Source organism: Geotrypetes seraphini, chromosome 10, assembly GCF_902459505.1.
Source record: "Geotrypetes seraphini chromosome 10, aGeoSer1.1, whole genome shotgun sequence".
Taxonomy (NCBI): domain Eukaryota; kingdom Metazoa; phylum Chordata; class Amphibia; order Gymnophiona; family Dermophiidae; genus Geotrypetes; species Geotrypetes seraphini.
The window spans coordinates 89,985,418-90,008,021 of record NC_047093.1 but is presented as its reverse complement, the minus strand read 5'-3'; the positions used below and the strand labels follow the sequence as shown (position 1 = coordinate 90,008,021).

Genomic DNA, 22,604 nt, shown 5'->3' with positions numbered 1-22,604 from the left:
GGGGTGGAGAAGGATGCTGAAAGCACATGGGGAAGACAGAGGGGGGAGAAAGACCCTGAAAGGACATGGGGAAGACAAAGGGGTGGAGAAGGATGCTGAAAGCCATGGGAAAGACAGAGAGGGAGAAGGACGCTGAAAGGACATGGGGAAGACAGAGGGGGGAGAAGGACACTGAAAGCACATGTGGAAGACAGAGGGAGGAGAAGGACGCTGACAGGACATGGGGAAGATGGGGGGGGAGAAGGACGCTGAAAAGAAATGGGGAAGAGAGAGTGGGGAGAAGACGCTGGCAGGGAAGAAGACAGAGATGCCAGACTATGGGGGGAGCGGAGGGAAGAAGATGGGTGCCAGACCAATTTGGAAGGGGGGAGAAAGGGAGAGGCACAGTAACAGAGCAAATGGAAGATGCAGAAGGAAGAGAGACAGTGGATGGAAGGAATTGAATGAGAATATGAGGAAAGCAGAAACCAGGCAACAAAGGTAGGAAAAGAATTCTATTTCTTTTTTTTTTTTTTGCTTCAGGATAAAGTAGTATATTAATTGTGTTGATAAAAATTTATAAACATTAGAGGCTTTGGTAGAAACCCGTTTACAAAGTATGTATTCTTCCCAAGTAATATTTCCATATTAATAAAGTCTTTCTGCTTATTTTTAAATGGGTTTCTACCAGAGCCTTTAATTCAGTAGCATAATTAAATGAAATAAGTACTTCTGAAGTTTATAGGGACGGGCGGGGACGTAGGGGATTCCTCACGGGGACGGGCGGGGACGGAGGGGATTCCTCGCGGGGACGGGTGGGGACTGAGGGATTCCTCACGGGGACGGGTGGGATTCCTCACGGGGACGGGTGGGGACGGGTCGGACATTTGGCGGGGACGGGTGGGATTTCTATCCCCGCGCAACTCTATACTTGAAACTAGAAAACTCACAGTGCGATCAGTGTTTGATGCCTTTGATGTAACCTCCAGAGCATCAGATCTATCTATTGCGATGTGCCGACAGGCATGGCTTCCAGTATTGGACTTGGATCCTAATGTCCAGGACTGTTGGGCAAATATTCCTTGTGTAGGAGATGAAACTATTCGGTATATTAGATAGATTATGAGCCCACTGGGACAGACAGGGAAAAGTGCTTAAATGCCTGAATAAATCCATGTAAATTTTTCTGAGCTCCCCCTGGGAGAACGGTATAGAAAACTGAATGAATAAATAAGTGTATTTATAAAATATTACTGTTAACTGTACCTTGTTCAGTTTTGTTTGAAAATGGGCAAACTGAGTAAATAAACTACATTTTCAGTGCTTTCCAACATTACCTTAACAGAAAATGATCTTGCCTTCAGTAGATACCAGTCATTTTCAATCGAAGAAATACTAGGCCTGTGATTGGTCTTAATCCGGGTTTTGATGTTGATTGGTGCACATATCTCAGAGGAATGGTCTGGATTTAAAATAGATGGATTTTATTACTGCATAAATGCTTATTCTGATTCATTTTGAAATGTGTTTAAAAAGAAGGATCTCAGCTGGTTCTTGATTCTTTAAATAGTAATAATAATAATAATAACTTTATTCTTATATACCGCCAACAATCTTGCGACTTCTAGGCGGTTTACAATGAAGAGAAACTGTACAGACAGCGAATTACAGAGTATAGCATTGAACATCAAGTGATAGTAACAGGAGAGTTACAGGGCTGTGTATTACATGGTTTCACAATGAGTAGCATTATACAGTCGACGATATTCAGAGCATAAGTAGGAGAAGAGAAAGGAGATTGCGCTTTGAGTTACAAAGGTGCAAGGCTGCGAAGGTGAAAAAGATAACATGAGAAGTAAGTTGTTAACTTGGTACATTTGAATGAAGGACGGGCACCAGTGGGAAAAACTGGTAACAATTTAAAGATAGAAATTTTGGCAGAAGAGGGTAGACGGACTCCTTGGGATGGGAGGAGGCTCCGATTTTAGGGGAGAAGTCTGGTTAGGTTATAAATTTCTTAAACAATGTGGTTTTTAGTTCTTTCCTAAAGATACTATATGATTCTCTGGTGGCATAAGTGAAGTAGCCTGTCCAAGTTTGCAGTCTACCTGCTTGGAATTTGAATGTTCTATCAAAGAAGGTGCGATATCTACAGCCTATGATATTTGGATAGGTAAAGAGGTTACGGTTTCTGGTAGGCCTAATAGAGGAGTGGAATTCGAAGTGAGGTAGTAGGTAGCTGGGGGCCAGTCCCCAGATCAGTTTATAGCAGAGGCAGGAGAATTTGAATAGAATTCGTGCTTCAATTGGTAACCAATGAAGGAGTTTGTAGAATGGACTAACATGATCGCTCTTCTTTAGTCCGAATATTAGACGGATGGCCGTATATAAGAAGTTTGGAAACTTCTTATATACGGAATTTGGAAACTTCTAAAGGCTCTTTGTGCAAGAAACATCTTTTTATCTAAACTTCAAGGATGAGTGAAGAGATGCTCTAATCAGCCAGCATGTGTTCCCTTCCTGCATCTCTGCGTGCAATCAATGTTCCAGGATATTACACAATCTCACTATAGCAGCAGGTAAAAGAAAGAAATCAAAGACAGTACTGCAGGCAACTGAAATGTCCCTCACATTTCCTGTGGTTTAATATTTGCTCTGACAAATTTATTTATTTAAAAAATTTCTATCCCATACCATCTACAGTTCTGGGTGGCTCACAAATGTTATACATAATGGGCTCCTTTTACCAAGCTGCGATAACGTTAATTCTAGCTGCGACAGCGTTAGTTCTAGCCACGTAGCGTGGGTTTATCATGCACTGCAATTCAGCATGCGCTAAAAACACTATCGCAGCTTAGTAAAAGGAGCCCAATATTTTTATGACATAAACCATACAATTAAGAAATAAAAACTTATATTATTAAAAACTTTATATACCGTGTTTATAGCTAAAAAGGATCCAAGCAGTTTACAATATATAATTCAAAACAATTTTGAAAAGAACTCCATTCAAAATAGAAAAGAAAAGAAGAAAAATATTTTTTTAAAAATACATGCCCCCTCTTCTACGAAACCACGCCAGTTTTTTTAGCGCAGAGAGCTGCACTGAATGGCCCTTGCTGCTCCCGACACTCATAGGAACTCAATGAGCATCGGGAGCAGCGTGAGCCATTCAGCGAGGCTCTCTGCGCTAAAAAAACACTAGTGCAGTTTTGTAGAAGAGGGGGATAATATTCTACAACAATCAAATTATCGATAATAAAAATTAACTAATTAATACAAACTAAAAATTTTATTAAAAATAAATAAATGAATAAGTATGGACTGCAGTCCAAAACTCATTTCTTCAATTTAAAAAAAGCCAGTTGAAAAAAAAAATGTGCTTTTAGATGTCTTTTAAAATTTATATGATTCTTCTTTTTTCAGTTCTATAGGTAAACTTACCCTTCATAACTAGCCAAAGCAAGTTACCATTCAAGTATTTGCTTGCATGAAGAAAAAGGCCTTAACGTGTTTTCTAAAAATAATAATAAAAAAAATCTCAATTTGTCTAATATGATGTGGTAGTGAATTCCAGAAAACTGGACCAGCAATCATTAACATTTTCTCTCTCTATGGAATATATCAAGCCTTACTTGTTTAAAAGAGGGCAGGACAAAGCAATTGCCTACGGCAGCAGCGTCTGGGAGTGGAAAAGAGCATCTACAATCGAAGCAAAATAGATCCAATAACCACACAAACTGAAATAAATAACAGGAGGTACTTTACCAGAAGGAAGGCTAGACAATAAAATAATAATGAACATTTTGGGGAAGAGGAGACTTCTCTTGCTCTTGTTATTAGGTTTCACTCTGGCTTGCGGGAATTGGCTGTTTTCTACTAGAAGCCTAGGAATAATAATCAATAATAAAAAAAACAACAGATTTAAAAAAAAATTTAAATTGGATTTTTTTTAAATAAAATGATTATTTTGAAGAAAAGTCTATCTAAAGATACATTATAGTCCAAAAGTTATTCATCATGAAATAAGGATGTTTTTAATCATGTAGCATGAGGCTGTATATTCATGCAATGTTTACATTTTTTGCTAAATAATAATAATTTATTTCTTATATATCGCCCTGCAAGTAGTTCTAGGCCAGGGATCTCAAAGTCCCTCCTCGAGGGCCGCAAACCAGTCGGGTTTTCAGGATTTCCCCAATGAATATGCATTGAAAGCAGTGCATGCACATAGATCTCATGCATATTCATTGGGGAAATCCTGAAAACCCAACTGGATTGCGGCCCTTGAGGAGGACTTTGAGACTCCTGTTCTAGGCGGTTCGCAACAGTGAAATTAAAAAAACATTTCAATTAATAAATACAATCACATACTCACTAACAATGAGCAAATACAGTTTCAGACACACAGCTATTAATACCTCAGTTAAATACAACCTAATTAGAGGAAAAAGTTACAAGGAGAGCCTATTAAAAAATATCTTTGTAAACTTATAATAAAATCAACATTCTTGTTTATCAAATAAATGAGTTTTAATAATTTCCTAAATATAGGGTAAGAATGAGCCTGTGCAATCAATGGGCTTATCCAGGAATTCACTTTCCCCGCCTGATATTCTAAAGTCCTGTCAAAGCATGTTTTATAATGACATGCTCTTGGGGGTAGGGAAGATCAACATACCCAAATTTCTGGTATGTTTTTTTGAATTAAACAGTTTCAGATATGGTACCAGATAAGAGGGTAATAGTCCAAAAAGAGCCTTGTAACAAACACACCCAAATTTAAAAAACACTCTGGCCCCAAATGGCAGCCAATGCAGTCTAGCATAATAGGGACTTACGTGATCATATTTTTTAAGACCAAAAATTAAACATACCGCAGTATTCTGAACCAGTCGGAGTCTTAATAAGATCTTTTTCGGTAATCCTAGATAAACAATATTACAATAACCTAGGGTAGACAATACTGTAAACTGGACCAGTAACCGAAAGAATTCCGTGTCAAAATACTTCTTAATAGTCCTCAGTTTCCACAATAGTGCAATTTTTCTATCTAGGGCCCCCTTTTAACAAGCCGTGTTAGGGTTTTTTTATTGCTGGCCACTGCGGTACAAGCTTTGATGCTCATAGAATTCCTATGAGCATCGATTCTATTACCGCAGCAGCCAGTGATAAAAAAAACCCTAACGCGGCTTGATAAAAGGGGGCCTAGATAATCACAGATGCTTTGGTTTTGCATTTCTCAAAACTGAAAATTTGTGTCTGCAGAGATAACATGCTTTTTCACAGCAAAAATGTTATAAAATATAGGAGTTGAGAAAAAGACCATAGCTCCATTGTTCCTTTGCAAATCAATTTACACAGAATCAACCCCATATTTTGTTTAATCACATCAGTTAACATGGATGTTTAAACAAATACGAGAATACATATGCTATAATGTTATTGTTTTGGTTAAATAAAACTATTTAAATTGTTATTATGGTAATTATTATTTTTCTCCTTTCAATAAAGTACAGCAGCAAAGTTATCCAAACATGAAAGATTAACCTATTAAAATGGAGATATTTCACCTTGAATTATTTCATAATTATTTATCTATGTATTTCTATTTCTAATAGTATAACCAAATCAGCAATTTTTTGCTTTAACTGTAAAACTAATCTGAAAAGTTATTTGGTTGTAAATATTAAGATTATACTAGAAAGAATGAGTCTTTCTATAGAAAACCATGATTTAAATTAACTCTTTCTTACTATTGATCTAAATTGATTTGATTTAAATCAAATCTGCCCTGATCAGAATTATAAACTAACCCAGTCCGGATTCTCTAATTGGCATCCAAGTCAGCAGCCACCTTAAAAGCAGTCACCGATCACGTGCCAATTACATAAGCTGGTTACAGAATCATGCCTGATAGGTGGCTGAAAAGCAGGCCCAGCAAACCCAGGCCATATCAGTCACCTATCTTTGCCATGGGATCCTAAAACCAGAGTATAGCTGCTATAAGCTGATTGGAGCAGGGGAATTTCCCCCCGATTAGCTGAGCCAGCAGGACTCCCCGAAGCCGTGGCTTCGGGGAATCCTGCCAGCTTAGCTGATTGGGGGGGAATAGCCCTTGCCAAAGTCAGGTCAGTCAGCTGCAGCAGACAGAAGACCTCCCCAACCTAATTGGCAGGAGGGATGCCCACTCCCTCCTATATGAGAATACCCCACCATATGAAATCAGCAGGAGCGATGCCCACTCCCTGCTGCCTGATACTCCCCAACACCCCCATCTGAAATCAGTAAGAGAGATGCCCACTCCCTCCTGTCTAATACCCCTCAACACCCCCATCCCACTTCATTATAAATTTTTGTATTGTATACTGTCTTGATACAATTTTGAAAAGCGGTATAGCAAGCACTAAATAAATAATAAACCATAAACCAAACCATTCCACTTCCTCATTTTCATATATAGTGGGGCATAAGCCCGATTTCTTGCAGCTTTACCTTACTAAAAACAAAGTGGTCTCTTCCAGAGTCTGTCATAGGGGAAAACACCCTCCAGGGATTCAAGACAAAGTTAGACAAGTTCCTGCTGAACTGGAATGTACGCAGGTAGGGCTAGTCTCAGGGCACTGGTCTTTGACCAGAGGGCCACTGCGTGAGCGGACTGCTGGACACGATGGACCACTGGTCTGACCCAGCAGTGGCAATTCTTATGTTTTTGTGTTCTTATGAAAAAGCTACACCATAGGTATGTATATAATGGGCGTACCTTATTGAAGCAAAATACATGCGCACATCATAGGTATGCATTACATGTGCTGCTATATGAATCATAGATATACCAGTGCTATTGGATGGAGGGGAAGGGACGAGAGGGGAGGTGCGTCTGCTTTCAACAAGTGCACATAAGAGACTACTTTAGTACATGCACCTGGGATGCGTGCTTTTGAAATTTTTTCCCCAGAAACTATTATACAACTATACTAGTATAATTTATGTGAATGGTGTATTTTTTATTTTATTTTATCATGAGCCACAGTCAGAAACACATACTTGAGATGAACTTTTCACAGTACCGGCACATCCGGACCAGCTGGTATTTTTGGTTGTCGAAAGTTGGCACTGCGCTTGGAGAATCACCTGACAATGAAGGATGAATTGCTCAGAGTGCTTGTTTAAATATTAATGAGTCCATTTTACTACCATTTTCATGTATTTATGACCTTGTTGTAATACATTTGCATGGCAGAGTAGGAGGCTGCTAGGAACCTTGGAAGACCATGGTGAGTCATTCTGATAATCGTGCGGTTACACACTGTCATGCTAAACCAACTGGAGCCGGTTTAGCGACCATCATTAATGGCAAGGTAAATTTTGAGAATCCGGCCCTGAATATGAAAACTAGCTCGAAGGAAAGGCAGATAAAGGAAACAAAGAGGGAATGGGAGAGTGTGAGGTGCAGTGAAACTGAGAGCTTTACTTAGGTTCACACAGTGAACTGTGGAGCTGGGATCCGGAATGCTATTCCTAGGCCACTACACTCTGTGGTGTCACTGCTAGGCCTCCATGGCTGAATTTACAAGACAAAAACTGAGAACTTGGTACCACAAAAGGACTCAGAGTAACAATATGTTGATGCATTAGTGAAGGAATTCAACTTCCCACAGTTTTAATGGTTTACGCCTTTCTGATTTCTTTTACAGGTAGTTGGTGTTTAAAGTCTTTCATTTTCTAATAAAATTGTCTGGAGAGAAGAAGGGAAAGAAAAGAGTACATGCTATGATTACGGTAATGTGAAAATGAAGCATGATAAGGTGTCAGTTGTGACTTATAGCTACAACAAAATTTCTAAAGTAGGGAAAAATACAATTATCTGAGTCAGAGGTCCTCTTTCAAAACAAATACCACAAATCTTGCAAGGACATTGAGAGAGAGAGATGTAGATAACGGAAGGGGTAGAACAGATTTATAAATACAGAGAATAACTATTACTACTAGAATACCTATTACTACTACTACTTAGCACTTACAGAATGCTGAAAGGTGTACGCAGCGCTGTACATTTTGACATTTATAGACGGTCCCTGTTCAGAAGAGCTTACAATCTAACTTGGACAGGCAGACATGACATATAGGGATGCAGAACCCAAGGTGTGAGGAGTTGAAAGTCAAAGAGGTGGGCTTTTAACTAGGCCTTGAACACTGCCAGAAATGGAGTCCGCCGTAGGGATTTGGGTAGCTTGTTCCAAGCATACGGTGCAGAAAGGCAGAAGGGATGGAGTCTGGAGTCGGCAGCCGATGAGAGGGCACAGAAATGAGGGACTTACCAGCTGAGTGGAGCTCACGGGGGTGGGGGAGGGGGAATCATAAGGGGAGATAAGTGAAGAGAGTGAGGGGCAGCTGAGTTGAGTGCATTTGTAGGTAAGTAAGAGGAGTTTAAATTGTATTCGGAAACGGATGGGAAGCCAATGAAGTGACTTTAGGAGAAGGGTAACACGAGTAAAGCGGCTCTCCCAGAATATGAGTCATACAGCTGAATTCTGGATGGATTGGAGGGGAGCAAGATGACTAAACGGAAGGCCTGAGAGTAGCGAGTTTCAGTAGTCTAAATGCGAGATGATGACGGCATGGATGTTTGGGTAGTGTGCTCAGAGAGGAAGGGTTGGATTTTGGTAATATTATAGAGGAAGAGGTAGCAGGTTTTAGCGATATGTTCTATCTGGGTGGTGGAGAGAGAGGAGTCACAGATGACCCCAAGATTATGAGCAGAGAAGATAGGAAGGATGAGAGTGTTGTCCACAGATATGGAAAATGAGGGAAGCAGAAAGGTGGGTTTAGAATAACTAGTATTTATTGGGAAGGAGATTGACCTCCATACATTAGGCTGAGGGTCAAATAGGGGGGCTCATTCAGGTGTCTGTAAGTGAGGGAAGAATGACAAGGGAGAGGTACCCAGAAAGTCCAAATAAATTATATAATAAGTTCAATTAACCACTTTAACAAGAAATAATTGAAATTTAGATGTCCAAAGGCTGTGCGCGATTCACAAAATAGGCGTCCATAATTTTGTGGATGCCCATCAGAAAAAGCTGTGCCTAATGAGATGGACGTGGCTTTGATATAGACATCTATTTACAGAATCGCATGCCGCTCAGTGTCCTAACTCATCTACATTCTCGCCTAAAATGTAGGTGTTCAAAAAGCAGGTCTACTTTTAAGCATTATTTGGGCACGAGTTAGGTGGACCTGACTTAGGAGTCACTTAAGTGTGCTGGAGGCATCCACAAATAGGTGAACAGGGCTTCTATTTTTGGGGTAAAGAGGACTCCAGTTTGATATTAAGGTTAAACGATGTTTAATAATGCATTATTTAAACAAAGCACATTAAAAAAAAAAAATATATATATATATATATATATATATATTGCATATTAAACCTTCTATTTTGGGGGTAATGAGGACTCATTTTTGATCATGGAAAATGAAGTTCAATAATGCATTACTCGTACATATATTTTGCATATTAAGCCTCATTTCCAAAAGATTAAGAAAATAAAAAAAGAAACCCTACTCACAATGGTTGTGGTTCAGGGCAAATGGACAATCTTGACATCATTGTGACATCATCAATGTGCACCTAGATGGAAGATTGTCACTAAAAAATAATAAGAACCCCTGTCTAAAAGGAAATGTCTGTGGCTCAGTGGTTAAAGGCATTTCTTCCATCTTCCAAAGGTTATGGGTTCAAATCCACACAACCCCTTCATCCCCCCTCCCACTTAACAGCTTTGTTTAGTCTCATAAGAGAGTATGAGTTGTGGACTTTGCCATTTACATTTACATGCTGCCCTTTCCAGGATCCAGAAGGAAACATATTTTTACCCTGAGATGGCGATTCTCTATTGTGCATCTAGACTTAATAGAATCACGCTCAGCATTGTGCTGCTGGATGCCTAAACGATGCCTTCTGGATGTCCTTTACAGAATATGCCCCAAGTGACTGAGGTGTCTGCAGGCAAGCTGATGATTGCATTTCTGGCATTAGGGGGAAGAGTGTGGTGCAGTGATTAAAGCGACAACCTCAGCACCCTGAGGTTGTGAGTTCAAACCCATGCTGCTCCTTGTGACCCTGGACAAGTCACTTAATCCCTTTATTGACCCAGGTACATTAGACAGATTGTGAGGGAAAAATGCTTGAGTACCTGAATAAATTCATGTAAACCATGAGTTCCCCTGGGAGAATGGTATAGAAAATTAAATAAATAAATGACACAATGCTATTTCTGACAGTATGTGCCACTGTTATCACTGTCATAAGCCAGTATCCAGATCACTGTAAGCTCAATTAATATTTACCATGTGCTAGATATGGTACATGGATATGGTTTGCCCATCTTTACACCTGCAGACATTTAAGGGAGCAGAAAAGATTTCTGGGCAATTAAGATGCACATACAGACCAACAGGTGCTGAGAAAGATCATAAGAGACCTCCCTTTCTCTCCATCATTTGAATCCATTCTCTTATGTTTTATCTTTATTCCCTAAAGTAAATGATGGATTTTACTACCGAAATAATCAAACTTGTTTAAACACTTCAATCCAGGATCATTGTCAGAATGTTCTGAGATAGATTTACAAATTCCAGCCTGACATTCCAGGCATTAATTGATGTACGTATTATAAGAAAATGAATGAACAACCCAAGAAAACACCTCTCTTTTTGTGACATCACAGCTCAAAGAGGAAGGGTCGGATTTTGGTAATATTATAAAGGCACAGAAGCGGCAGGTTTTAGTGATACATTCTATCTTGGCGGTGAAGGAGAGAGAGGAGTCAAAGATGACCCCGAGATTATGAGGAGACAAAACAGGAAGGATGAGCGTGTTGTCCACAGAGAAGGAATCCCCAGCTCTATTTTTTTGCTTACTTTTTGCTTGATGTAGTTTGATTTGTTAAATTAGGCAGCCTGCTTAACCAATCAAACTGCATCAAGCAAAAAAGTAAACAAACAAAAAGCTGGGCTCTTGAGCTGGGGATTCTCCAAACCCCCCTGAGGGTTCTGACAGTATTGATCTGAATCTGATTGTCTGAACAATAGCTGTCTGTTGCCTGCTCAACCAATAAAATTCAGAGCAATACCCTCAGGCTCTTTAGGGGAAGGGGCGAATCCCCTGAAGGCTATGACCGCAAGCCATTGGACACTTGATACAAATGTATCTGCTCTCAATGGATGAGAAGTTTGCCTCAGTCTGCAGACAAATAAGTTTATCCCAGGAGTTGTCCGAGAGAAATCATCTTATCCATGAGGGCTTTGAACTCTATATTTCAAGACTCCTGTTCCATTGGAATTGGAAGGACTGAGAGAAAAGAACCTAGCTTTCAAAAGTAAACATTTTAATGGGGGGAAAAACATAATAAGACCATGAATATTATATTGCCTCTGTATTGCTCCATGGTGCAACCTCACCTTGAATACTGCATTCAGTTCTGGTTGTAGTATCTCAAAAAATATATAGCGGAATCAGAAAAGGTTCAAAAGAAGAGCGACCAAAATGATAAAGGGAGCAGAACTCCTCTCGCTTAAGAAAAGGCTAAATAGATTAGCGCTCTTCAGCTTGGAAATGGTACGGCTGAGAGGGGATATGATAGAGGTATACAAAATCCTGAGTGGTGTAGAATAGGTAAAAGTGAATCAAATTTTTATTCTTTCAAAAAATTACAAAGACTAGGAGACACTCAATGAACTACTTTTTAAAACAAATAACAATATTTTTTCACTAAACAAATAGTTAAATTCTGGACTATGTTGCCAGAGGATGCGATAACAGCAGTTAGTAGTAGCTGGGTTTAAAAAAGGTTTGGACAAGCTCCTGGAGAAAAAGTCCACAGTCTGTTATTGAGAAAGACATGGAGGAAACCACTGTTTGCTCTGGGATTGGTAGCATGGACTGTTGCTACTATTTGGATAGTCATGACCTGGATTGGCCACTGTTGGAAACCAAGATAGACTATTGGTCTGACCCAGTATGGCTATTCTTATGTAATCCACTTAAGTTAATACCATAAACTCTATCCTGTCTCTAGAGGGAGGGGGGGGGTCTAAACTATCAGCTGGTGGCTAATCTGAGATGACCAATTATTTAAGTTTGGCATTTCACACTCTAATTCTGGGTGCCCAATAATGGATTCCTTGTCTATCCTCTGATAAATCATTATTTAAGAGTAGGTTTTGGGTGTATAAATGATTGCTGGTGCCTTAATTTGAATTAGAAGCTAGGAATGTGGTGTTTATACCAGTACAGCACTGGCTACCCTCCTATGAAAAAGAACATGAAAATCTTACTGTAAGTCCCCGGAGAGCTACTATAAAATACAGAAAGTGCCATCTAATGGAAAGTGTTGAAGGGTGACCAGAACGATGTTCGTCAGTTATACCTATTCTTCCCGCTTTAAATCTCTCATTGATTCATGGCGCTGTGTCCATACCGAGTCAATATCCGATGGTGAATTTCCACAGAGTTCGCTCCCTGTGCCCAAAGAAAGCGCACTACTGCACGTTGTTCTTCGATGGTGCAATCTTGCAATGAAGCGTCCATGTTTCTGACCTCGTGACTGCCACATGACTAAAGGCCGAGTGATGCACTGTGCGTGGACGAACTATCCAACAGGCAATGGATGTATACATATGTTGCATTTCGATAGCTCTGTTCTGGTTATCGTGCAATGTAACAATTGCCTTTAATTTTTGATTTGCCCTCGTACATTTCATGAAACATAGCAACACGAGTAACATAGTACATGACGGCAGATAAAAGACCTGTGTGGTCCATTCAGTCTGCCCAACAGTCACATTAATTTCTGAGGCAACGTTAAACTAAGGGCTCCTTTTACAAAGGTGCGCTAGCGGTTTTAGCGTGAAGTTAGCACGCGCTAAAATGCCCCGCGCGCTAGCCGCTACCACCTCCTTTTAAGCAGGCGATAATTTTTCAACTAGCACACGTGCTAAAAACACTAGCACGCCTTTGGAAAAGGAGCCCTTAATTTTATAGACCGGCTCTTCAACCAAGAAGGTGATCGACTCGATTTACAATAATGGAAGCATAGTACATAAATATAGAAGAAGAATGTAATCTAGAATAGCTTAGTTTCCAAAGTGTTTTGTAAACAAGAAAGTTTTCAGAGCTTTCTGAAATAAAACGAAGGGGCCTAGACTTCTAAGTGAAAGCAGTAGCTCATTCCAGAGCTCAGTTAGTTTGAAAATGAGTGGCTGAATTTCTTGAAAGTTCTATTTTTACCCTTTCTTCCCTCCCCCAACCCCACAGCATGCTCTCTCCCCATGCATCATCTCTCCTTCCCCTCCATGTCCATTTCTCCCTCTCATCACTCTCACCCCTCCTGCAACATTTTTCCTTTCTTCCCTCCCTGCCCTCCCAACACCAGCCCCACTCACAACTAACATGCTCCCTCTTGCTTCAACGGGATAATGGCAGCAATTCCTACATGTCGCCAACCCAGAAGCCTGCCACTTCTTAAAAATTCTATTATAAAGCAGATGCAAACAGTAAAGCTTTCAGTTTCTTTTGAAACTTCAGAAAAATCCACAACTCAAGTGGCAAATTATTCCAGAGTTGAAGTTGTTGCTCAGAAATTTTTACACTACAGCAGTAGAACAGTTAATAAACCCTGCTGTGAAGAACAAAGCAGCCTCAAGGGATGATAATCATGTAATAGTCAATTGAGACTGCAGAGATTATTTTATGCATAACTTTAAATACCATATCACTTAAAGACTAAATGGAATTTCATGGTCAACCAATGCAATTTCAGAACTGGCAAAACACAATCAGCATGCCTAATTCCACTAATCAGATGTATGTCCACATTCTTGGTAAAGTGCAGAGATTTGATAAGACATTTCAGGTAAACTGATCTGTATATAGTAGCACTTGTTCCCATAGAGGTACATTGTAACGTATGGCTGGCGTGTTAAAACGCCACAACATTTAAAACATATATTTCTGAGCTTTCCAGAACAGAAAAATACAGTACCTACTGCACCTAAATATATGAGACACCTGCAAGCCTGAAGACTATTGAAGTAGTGTTCATTCAGTTACAGTCAATATTTTTAGTGCTTGGATCACGTTTATTAAAAAAATAAAAATGAAGAGTTATATGAGGAGCCGCTGAAAAGTTCTCAGCCCTGCCAAAAAGAGAATGATGTGGAGCCATGAAACTTACAAGTTATTCCACACTTTATTGAAACTTTTCATTTGAATGATATGAAATGAAACAAAAGGGTCAAGAAAAGTGTGGAATAACTTGTAAGTTTCATGGCTCTACATCATTCTCTTCTCTTTTCAGCGACCCCTCGTAGTGGGTTTTTAACCTGTTTTCCTTGATTTACAGTCCACTGCATTAACCACTAGAGTACTCCTCTATTCTGCTGCGATGGCCTGAAAATGATGCCAGAGAAACATTCAAATCCTTGTATGAACATTTGGGCTCTCACCCCTCCCCGGATACAATCAATGAGTCTGCTCAAACACCAGTGGTGCTCAAGCACCCACAAAGCCGGCCCCCATGAGACAAGTGATGAAGGAGCAGAACACACCCAGCCCCGCCAAATCAAGGGCACAAAACAAACCATGTCCCACTGGCTCCTGCCTCATATAGCTGACTGCGACTCGACCTGCAGCACAATGCGAGAGGTATGCAGCTGCCGGCTGCAACATGGACCCCAGCCACTGCTCCACCTGCTGCACTCTCCCAGACCAAATGCTGCCAGCAAGCTGCCCAAGGGAGATGTCGGGACCAGGCTACAGCGGCACAGAACACCCCGTATGCCACCACCAAACACTGCACGCTGCCGGGAGGGAGAAAAACAAGGTACTCCGCCCCACGTGCCTCAGAGCACGATCGGCCTTCCCAAGGAAACCTCTACTGTCTACCTGACTGCCGCGTGCTTCCTTTTGATGGCGCCGGTCCAACAGTGGAGCTCTACAATGCCGCGTGGAAGGAGGCTCCGAACATGGCAAGCACGGGCAAGCAGACAGAATGGTGTCCTCTTCTTCCCGGCGCACAGCTGAAAAGATGGCTGCGCTGGGAGAGTCCTAATTTGAATCGCCCGCCGCTCCTCTTGTCCCCACCCCTTTCTTCCCCTATTGGCTACTCTCACCTTGCCCTGACCTGCGAGCCCTCCCCCCCTTTGTGGCAGGCCTCGTGAGTTGCTCCAGCCTGCTTCTATCTGGCCATATTTTTGAAAATGATGTCAGAGAAACATTCAAATCCCTGTCTGAACCTTTGGTCTTTCATTGTATAGATTTTGGCCATGATTTTGCTCAACTCAAATGTTTTTGTATCGATGTGGAACCCTGTAAGGAGAGAGGAGGCAATAGAGAAAAGCACCTTTTGCAAAGAGAGGCAAGGTGGATATTCAGGCTGGGTACTCTCTACCCAAGGAGTTTAAACGCTGCTCTCAATTGGAGTGTTTTCTTCTAAGTCTCTGTTTATACTTAGTAACTTTGTATGTTTCATATTTTCCTGCGAAGTTATGGGGGCTCAGCATATTGTTTTTGTTTTTCCTTTCGAACATGTCAGAATTTGAGAAAGTTTCCTTTCGTGTTTAAAGAGCAATACCAGCCGTCATCAGAGTGGGTGACATCACTGACTACTAGTTGAGCCACGAGCTCTTTTGTCTGTGAAACACAGCATTATTTTGGTCAACTGTTGCAATGATATGAAAATTTTTAGTCATATTAAGATGTATTGCTTAAAATACTTTGTTATTTAGCGATTTTTCACAGCTAATAGTATGTTAAACACCTCTTTTTACTCCATTACGAGCGCATGCACCGGCATCTTTTTCAAAGAATAAAACTTTCATCATAGGTGTGTGCACGCTGGTGTTGTGTGGTTGGGATATCACAAACCGTAATTTGAAGATCAGTTTGTTAAGATAGTGCATTGTGTATTGTTTATTGTGAAGTGTGGACACTTTTAATACGGTTCTTTATTTCTAGACATCCCCTGCAAGGATTTATGACCCTTGAAAAAGCCCCTATTAATGGTGAAACAGGTCCCGTCAGGGATTTGGTGAGCTACAATCAGGTTCACCGAGTAGCACAGCACTCACAAGATTAGTTCAATTTTGAATATTGAATTGGTTGCTTTATGTGCACTAGAGAATGACACGGGGAAAAATCTGTACCCGTCACTGCACCGTCCCTGGCCCACAGTCCCCTTCACCGCCCCATCACCGCCATTCCCTTCACCGTCCCCGAAGCATCCATACAAGCCTCAGTACTGCAATATTTAGCTTATTCCTTCCTTATAAATCAAAGTTTTGGCTGCTGAACTGGAGAAAGAGATGTTCAGCTGTCAGGGCTTTGTTTATAAATTTTTATCAACACAACTAATATACTACTTTATCCTGAAGCAAAGAAAAGAAAAAGAAATATAATTTTTTTTTTCTACCTTTATTGTCTGGTTTCTGCTTTCCTCATCTTCTCATTCAATTCCTTCCATCCACTGTCTCTCTTCTCTCTGCGTCTTCCATTTGCTCTGTTACTGTGCCTCTCCCTTTCTCCCCCCTTCCAAATTGGTCTGACACCCTTCTTCCCTCCGCTCCCCCCATAGTCTGGCATCTCTGTCTTCGTCCCTGCCAGCATCTTCATCCCACTCTCTCTTCCCCATGTCCTTTCAGCGTCCTTCTTCCCCCCTGTCTTCCCCATGTCCTTTCAGCGTCCTTCTCCCCACTCTCTGTTCCCCATTTCCCTGCAGCCTCTTCTCCCCACTCTCTGTTCCCCATTTCCATTCAGCATCTTCCCCCCACTCTCTGTTCCCCATTTCACTGCCTAGAGCTGGCCTTTTTACTGGGCGCCTCCAAAATAGGTGCCGCTCAGCGTGATTCACTAAACAGCGCCCAATTTTACTTGAATCGCGCTGAACGGTGCCTAAATCAGCGCCTAACTTTTGGGCGCTTCTTATAGAATTTGCCCTTTATTTTACTAGGCAACCAAGGAGCAAAGTTATCAACATGGGCTACCATTAAGGACATGTTATTTTTACCATTATGTTAAGCTATTTTATCACAGGTTGCATTTTATGCAATGAGACCTAATTAGAAATATCTGGGATTCACAGTAAAATAACATGTATTAACAATAGCCTATATTGATACTACACCCCTAAATTTAGGCTCTTAAAAGCATGTGGCGGTCAGTTCAGGGAAATAAAAATAAAGTGACAGAATGAAGACTAAATTTAGGTGTTTCAGTTTTAGATTCCTAAAGTTAATTGTGTTCAGCCCTAAACTTAGGTGCTTACATTAAGCTGAAAATTGGAGTTTTACTTGGGGGCCTTTCCCAGATCTACTACAGCTTTAAAAGCAGGCATTCATAGAATCTGTGCACGTGCCTGAAACGCCCAGCATTGCCTCCCTCCAATATCAAGAAACTCAAATTTATAAAGGCTTTGTTGTGTGATTAATTGGTGGTTATATAAAATGGATTCTTTTGTCCAAGTTGACATTTTTTGGATGGAACACTCTGCCATGTATTCTAACATCAGCAAGGGCTAAAATAAAATCTTTTTCTTCTATTTGACATTTGCACCCCCCCCCCCAATGATTCCCTCCCCATTTGAAACCAGCAGAAACATTATAATTGCAAACTTATTTTATTCTAGGACATTCATTTGAAACTGCTTGCCAAACATACTTTAAAGAGAATGAATTCCGAGTCCCTGACCGAGCAGAAGTACCACCGATAACCTGACGTTCTGTAACAATTTTTATGGATTTGAGAAACTGTAGTTTTGTTTTAATTACAAACAAAATTAGCTCTGCAGCTTCAGAGTGAGTTAGAGGTTGGTGGGGTGCTGCCAGCATTGCCATGTGTCAGCCCTTTGTTGACATCCGGTTCAATAACTCCAGGGTCTTCAGGGAGCTCTAAAGCCATAACTGCCTACTGCTTACAGACGGCACATTATGTATTTAAAGCTGCTATCAAAAAGTTAATTAAGCATAATTAGCTAATTAAGTTATTTGTGCCTCAGGTGTATAGGTTTCCATAGTTATCCAAAACTTAATTTTAGCTTTATTGTGCTAATTATAGAACGTCATACCTGGCAGTACATTGGCTTTGAGACAGCCTACACTTTTTTACTAGTAAGATCACACAGGGCAAAGAAGGGCAACTTCTGTCTCTAGCTCTCCATGGGTCTAAAACTGAACCTGTAACAGCTTTTCTGTACCCTTAGGATAAAACAATTAGAGAATGACACGGTGACAAAATTCATCACCGTTCCCGTCCCCGCGGATAACCGCGGGAAACCATCTTCATGTCATTCTTTAAGGAGAGAGGGAAGAATCAGAGTATAATTGGGCACAACCACTGACCCGCAAGCTTTGCTTTGAAGAATGCTGGTGGAGAAGGACCGAGGTTGAAATAGACACTACAGAATGACAGTCTCTGGTATCCAGAGCAGATATTGTGATGTCATAATGCCTCTTTCCACCAGTGCCTAAGAGCCAATCACATCAGTGATGTCACAATGGCTTCATTATCCTTGGCTCACATAAGAATCAGAGTATGAATGGCCACAACCACTGACCCACAAGCTTTGCTTTGAAGAATGCTGGTGTAGAAGGATTGAGGTTGAAATAGACACTAGAAAATGATATGGGATTATTTCCCGCGGTTATCCGCAGGGACGGGAACGGTGACAAATTTTGTCACCGTGTCATTCTCTAAAAACAATCACTCAAGAGCCACTGTTGAATTCAATCAAATCATATACTTATTGTGTCCTTATAGATATCACATAAAGGGACTAGCCACAGATGTTATCACTTAAAATTTGTATAGACCTTTAGATGGCACACGGGCAAAACACACCCGGTTGCTACTACTCTTCATCGGTCCAGCCTTTATTAGTTTATTCATATAAGACTCATTTTGTGATTTTTTTTATATATATATATGTTTTCATTTTTACTTAGAATTTTTATAAATGTAAACTTTTTAAAAAGACCGTCACTTAGCTAAGCGTCACTTAGCTAAGTGACGGTCTTTTAAAAAGTTTACATTTATAAAAATTCTAAGTAAAAATGAAAACATATATATATATAAAAAAAATCACAAAATGAGTCTTATATGAATAAACTAATAAAGGCTGGACCGACGAATAGTAGTAGCAACCGGGTGTGTTTTGCCCGGGTGACATCTGAAGGTCCATACAAATTTTAAGTGATAACATCTGTGGCTAGTCCCTTTATGTGATATCCCTTAGGATATAAGACATTTTAGAGTGTACGTGGGAATAATTGTGCATAAATTGCAGCAGGGGAAAAAAAAGTGGCAGTGGATACTTTTACTGTAAACGTTGCCAGGGCTGTGGTCTACAAAGGCTATGGGTGGAATCAGGAACTACATGCATTATGCAAATATGCTAATTAATGTGTGTACTTGCCTATTTTAAGGCAGATTTTAGAGAAAAAATACAAATTGGTATCAAGATGTGAAGGTTGGGACGTGTCAATTTCTACTAGTATTTAGGAAAAAGTTCTGCCCACATATCCCCGGATTATATAAAGAGCACCCAAATATCCATGCCCAAATATGGGCATGATATGAGATGCAAACTAATTGATTAACAAATCAATTAACACCAATAATTGGATGCTAACATTCAATTATTGATAATTGGCACCAATTAGTAGTACTTGCATCTGGCTGCCCACTATGCTACAGTATAAGCCTAGGTACCCAAACCCCATAGCATGCAACCATAAGAGGGCATGACAACGGGAGGGGCGTGTGTGGGTCAGGGGCATCCTCAAAAGATGTGCACAGTATTATAGACTTACAGGGATCTGCGCCCAACTTGTAAGTCAGGATTTACACTAGGTAAACCGCCTGGAAGGTTTTCCAAAGGGTGGAATAGAAAATTTTAAATAAACTTGGAAACTTGGTTTCAGCTAGGAATTCCTCACCACTGTTCTCTCGAAGCTAGGGTTACCAGATGTCTGGGTTTCTCTTTTAGGGGGCTCCGTCAAATGTCCGGGCGACTTTTACAATTTGCTGCTTTAGTCTGGATGTTACCATCTTGGGGGGGGGGGGGGGCGGCGGCACATGAAATAATCCTGACTGGGGTCGGTGTTCTGCTCTGGAGCTCCTTCCTCTTTCAGCAGCCTTCCCATCTGGCTCTTTCCCTTCTACCCATAACCCCAATTCCCGCAGCCCTCTTTAGCGACTCTGCAGTGGTGACAATCAAGACAGGCTGCCAGCATCGGGGGCCTTCTCTTTGCAAATCTCATGTCTTTGTTTAACTTCCTGTTTCTACACAGGCAGGACTTGCAGAGGAAGGCCCCGATGCCGGCAGCCTGTCTTGATCGATGACTCTGCAGAGTCTCCGAAGAGGGCCACAGGGAAGGGGGTGTGGGTGCTGGTGGAAGAGAGAGGGCCAGATTCAGGACTCATGGGTGAGGGGGACAGAAAGAGAAAGGGGGGAGGGAAGGAAAAATATCATAGGGGCTGGAGGGAGAGTGGAAAGATGCTGGCTATAGGGTGTGAAAATAAGGAAATTCAGGGGATATGCTGAAAATGGAGACAAATAGTGACACAGAGAAGAGAAGGGGCAAGCGGGACCTATAAGGATAGGGATACAGAGGTAAAATGCTGAAAAGAGAGAGGGGTAGATAGGAACACAGGAGCAATGCTGAAAGGGTGTTAGATGAGTTTACAGAGGGAGGCAAAGCTGAAAGAGGCTAGATGGGCGAACAGAGGGGGCTGTTATTATTGTCAGGCTTGTATTTTATATAGAATTTTATGCAGAATGTTATGTTGATTTTTGTTTTACTTTTGTAAAATGTTTGAAATGTTTGTGAAGCTGTATTATATGTGTGCTGTTATAATTCACTTTGTAAAAGGCGGATTAAAAATAAACAAACCATAAAACATAATACTGAAATGGAGGGTTAATGGGAGATAAAGACATAGAGAGGGAGCAATACTGAAGGGGAATAAAGCTGAAAAAGGGAGGTGAAATAGAGACACAGAAGCAAAACTGAAAAAGGGGAGGAAGATAAAGACAGTAAACATGGGGGTGGGGGGAGAGAAGATAAGGACAGGGACACAATGAAGATTTTGGAAAAGAGGTGAGATAGGCACATAGGTAAAATGGGCACATAGAAGGGTGATGCTGGGAAAGAAGAGGAATGGTGACACTGACAGACACAGAAGAGAAATGCTGGTTCAAGGAGAGATGGCACAGAAAGAGGACAGACATTGGAAAGAATGAGAGCGTGAAGAGATGATGAGGAAAAGCAGAAACCCAAGACAATCAAGGTAGATAAAAGGTGTGTGGGTGTGGGTGTATGGGTGGAGGGTTGCTAGAGGATAAAGTAGTATTATAGCTGTGTTAATAAATGTTTATAATTTGAAAATGGAAATAAGGTGACATTTTTATTACACTAATTTTAAGACATTTTTTGACTAGCTTTAAGAGAACAAAACCCCCTTCCTCAGGTCAGGAAGGGGTACGGTAACAGCAGTATATGGTACAGACCTGAGGAAGGAGATTTTGGCCTCTGAAAGCTAATTGAAAAATGGATTTGGCTAATAACATGGTATCTTATTTTCCATTTTTGTTTTACTTCTGTGAGGTGATTGGTATTTCAGTCTTTTCAAATTTACATCTGCTGTCTTTATATTTTGCACATTCACATGTATGTCTGCCATTTTAGAAACTTTGGAGTCAATAGTCAAAGTCCAGTTATTCAAATAACCTGCCCAGTTAAATTGCTTATTCATATTTAACACCTTGATTTACTTGTAAGCAGATGATTTTATCAAATAGAAATGAACCATAAACCATAATGGCATTTAACTAGATATTTAGTAGCACTAACTGCCAAAAAACAAAGGGCTCCTTTTACTAAGGTGCGCTAGCGTTTTTAGTGCACGTAGGATATTACCGCGAGCTACGTGGCTAGAATTAATGCCAGTTCAATGCTGGCATTATGGTCTAGCGTGCGCACTATTCCGTGCTTTAATACCCTAACGCACCTTAGTAAAAGGAGCCCAAAGTTGTAGATTTTCTGGGTGGTCTGGGGGCTGAGTCGGATTAAGTGCTGATATTTAGCACTTAATTGCCTACGTTAACTGGACAAATAGGATCGGTGGAGGCGTAGTGTTATATGTTAAGGAAGGTCTTGAATTAATCAGACTCAAAATTATACAGGAGCAGAAACACACCTTGAAATCCCTTTGGGTAGAAATTCCATGTGTAAGGGGGAAAAGGATAGTGATAGGAGTGTACTACTGACCGCCGGACCAGGATGAATGGACAATTGCTGAAATGTTATCAGAAATTAGGGAGGCTAACAAACTGGGTAACACAGTAATAATAGGTGATTTCAACTACCCTGAAATTGACTGGGTTAATGTATCATCAGGGCATGCTAGGGAGATAAAATTCCTTGATGAAATCAAGGACTGCTTTATGTAGAAGTTGGTTCAGGAAACAACAAGAGGTGAAGCAATTCTAGATCTAGTTCTTAGTGGAGCACATGAATTAGTGAGGGAGGTAATGGTGCTGTGGCCGCTTGATAACAGTGATCATAAC

At 40.7% G+C, this 22,604-nt stretch overlaps 1 pseudogene; it reads left to right on the top strand.

Moving 5' to 3' along the window:
* LOC117368538 overlaps positions 1-17,752 on the top strand; it is a 39,434-nt pseudogene extending 21,682 nt beyond the window's left edge.
* Positions 17,753-22,604: the final 4,852 nt, after the last annotated feature.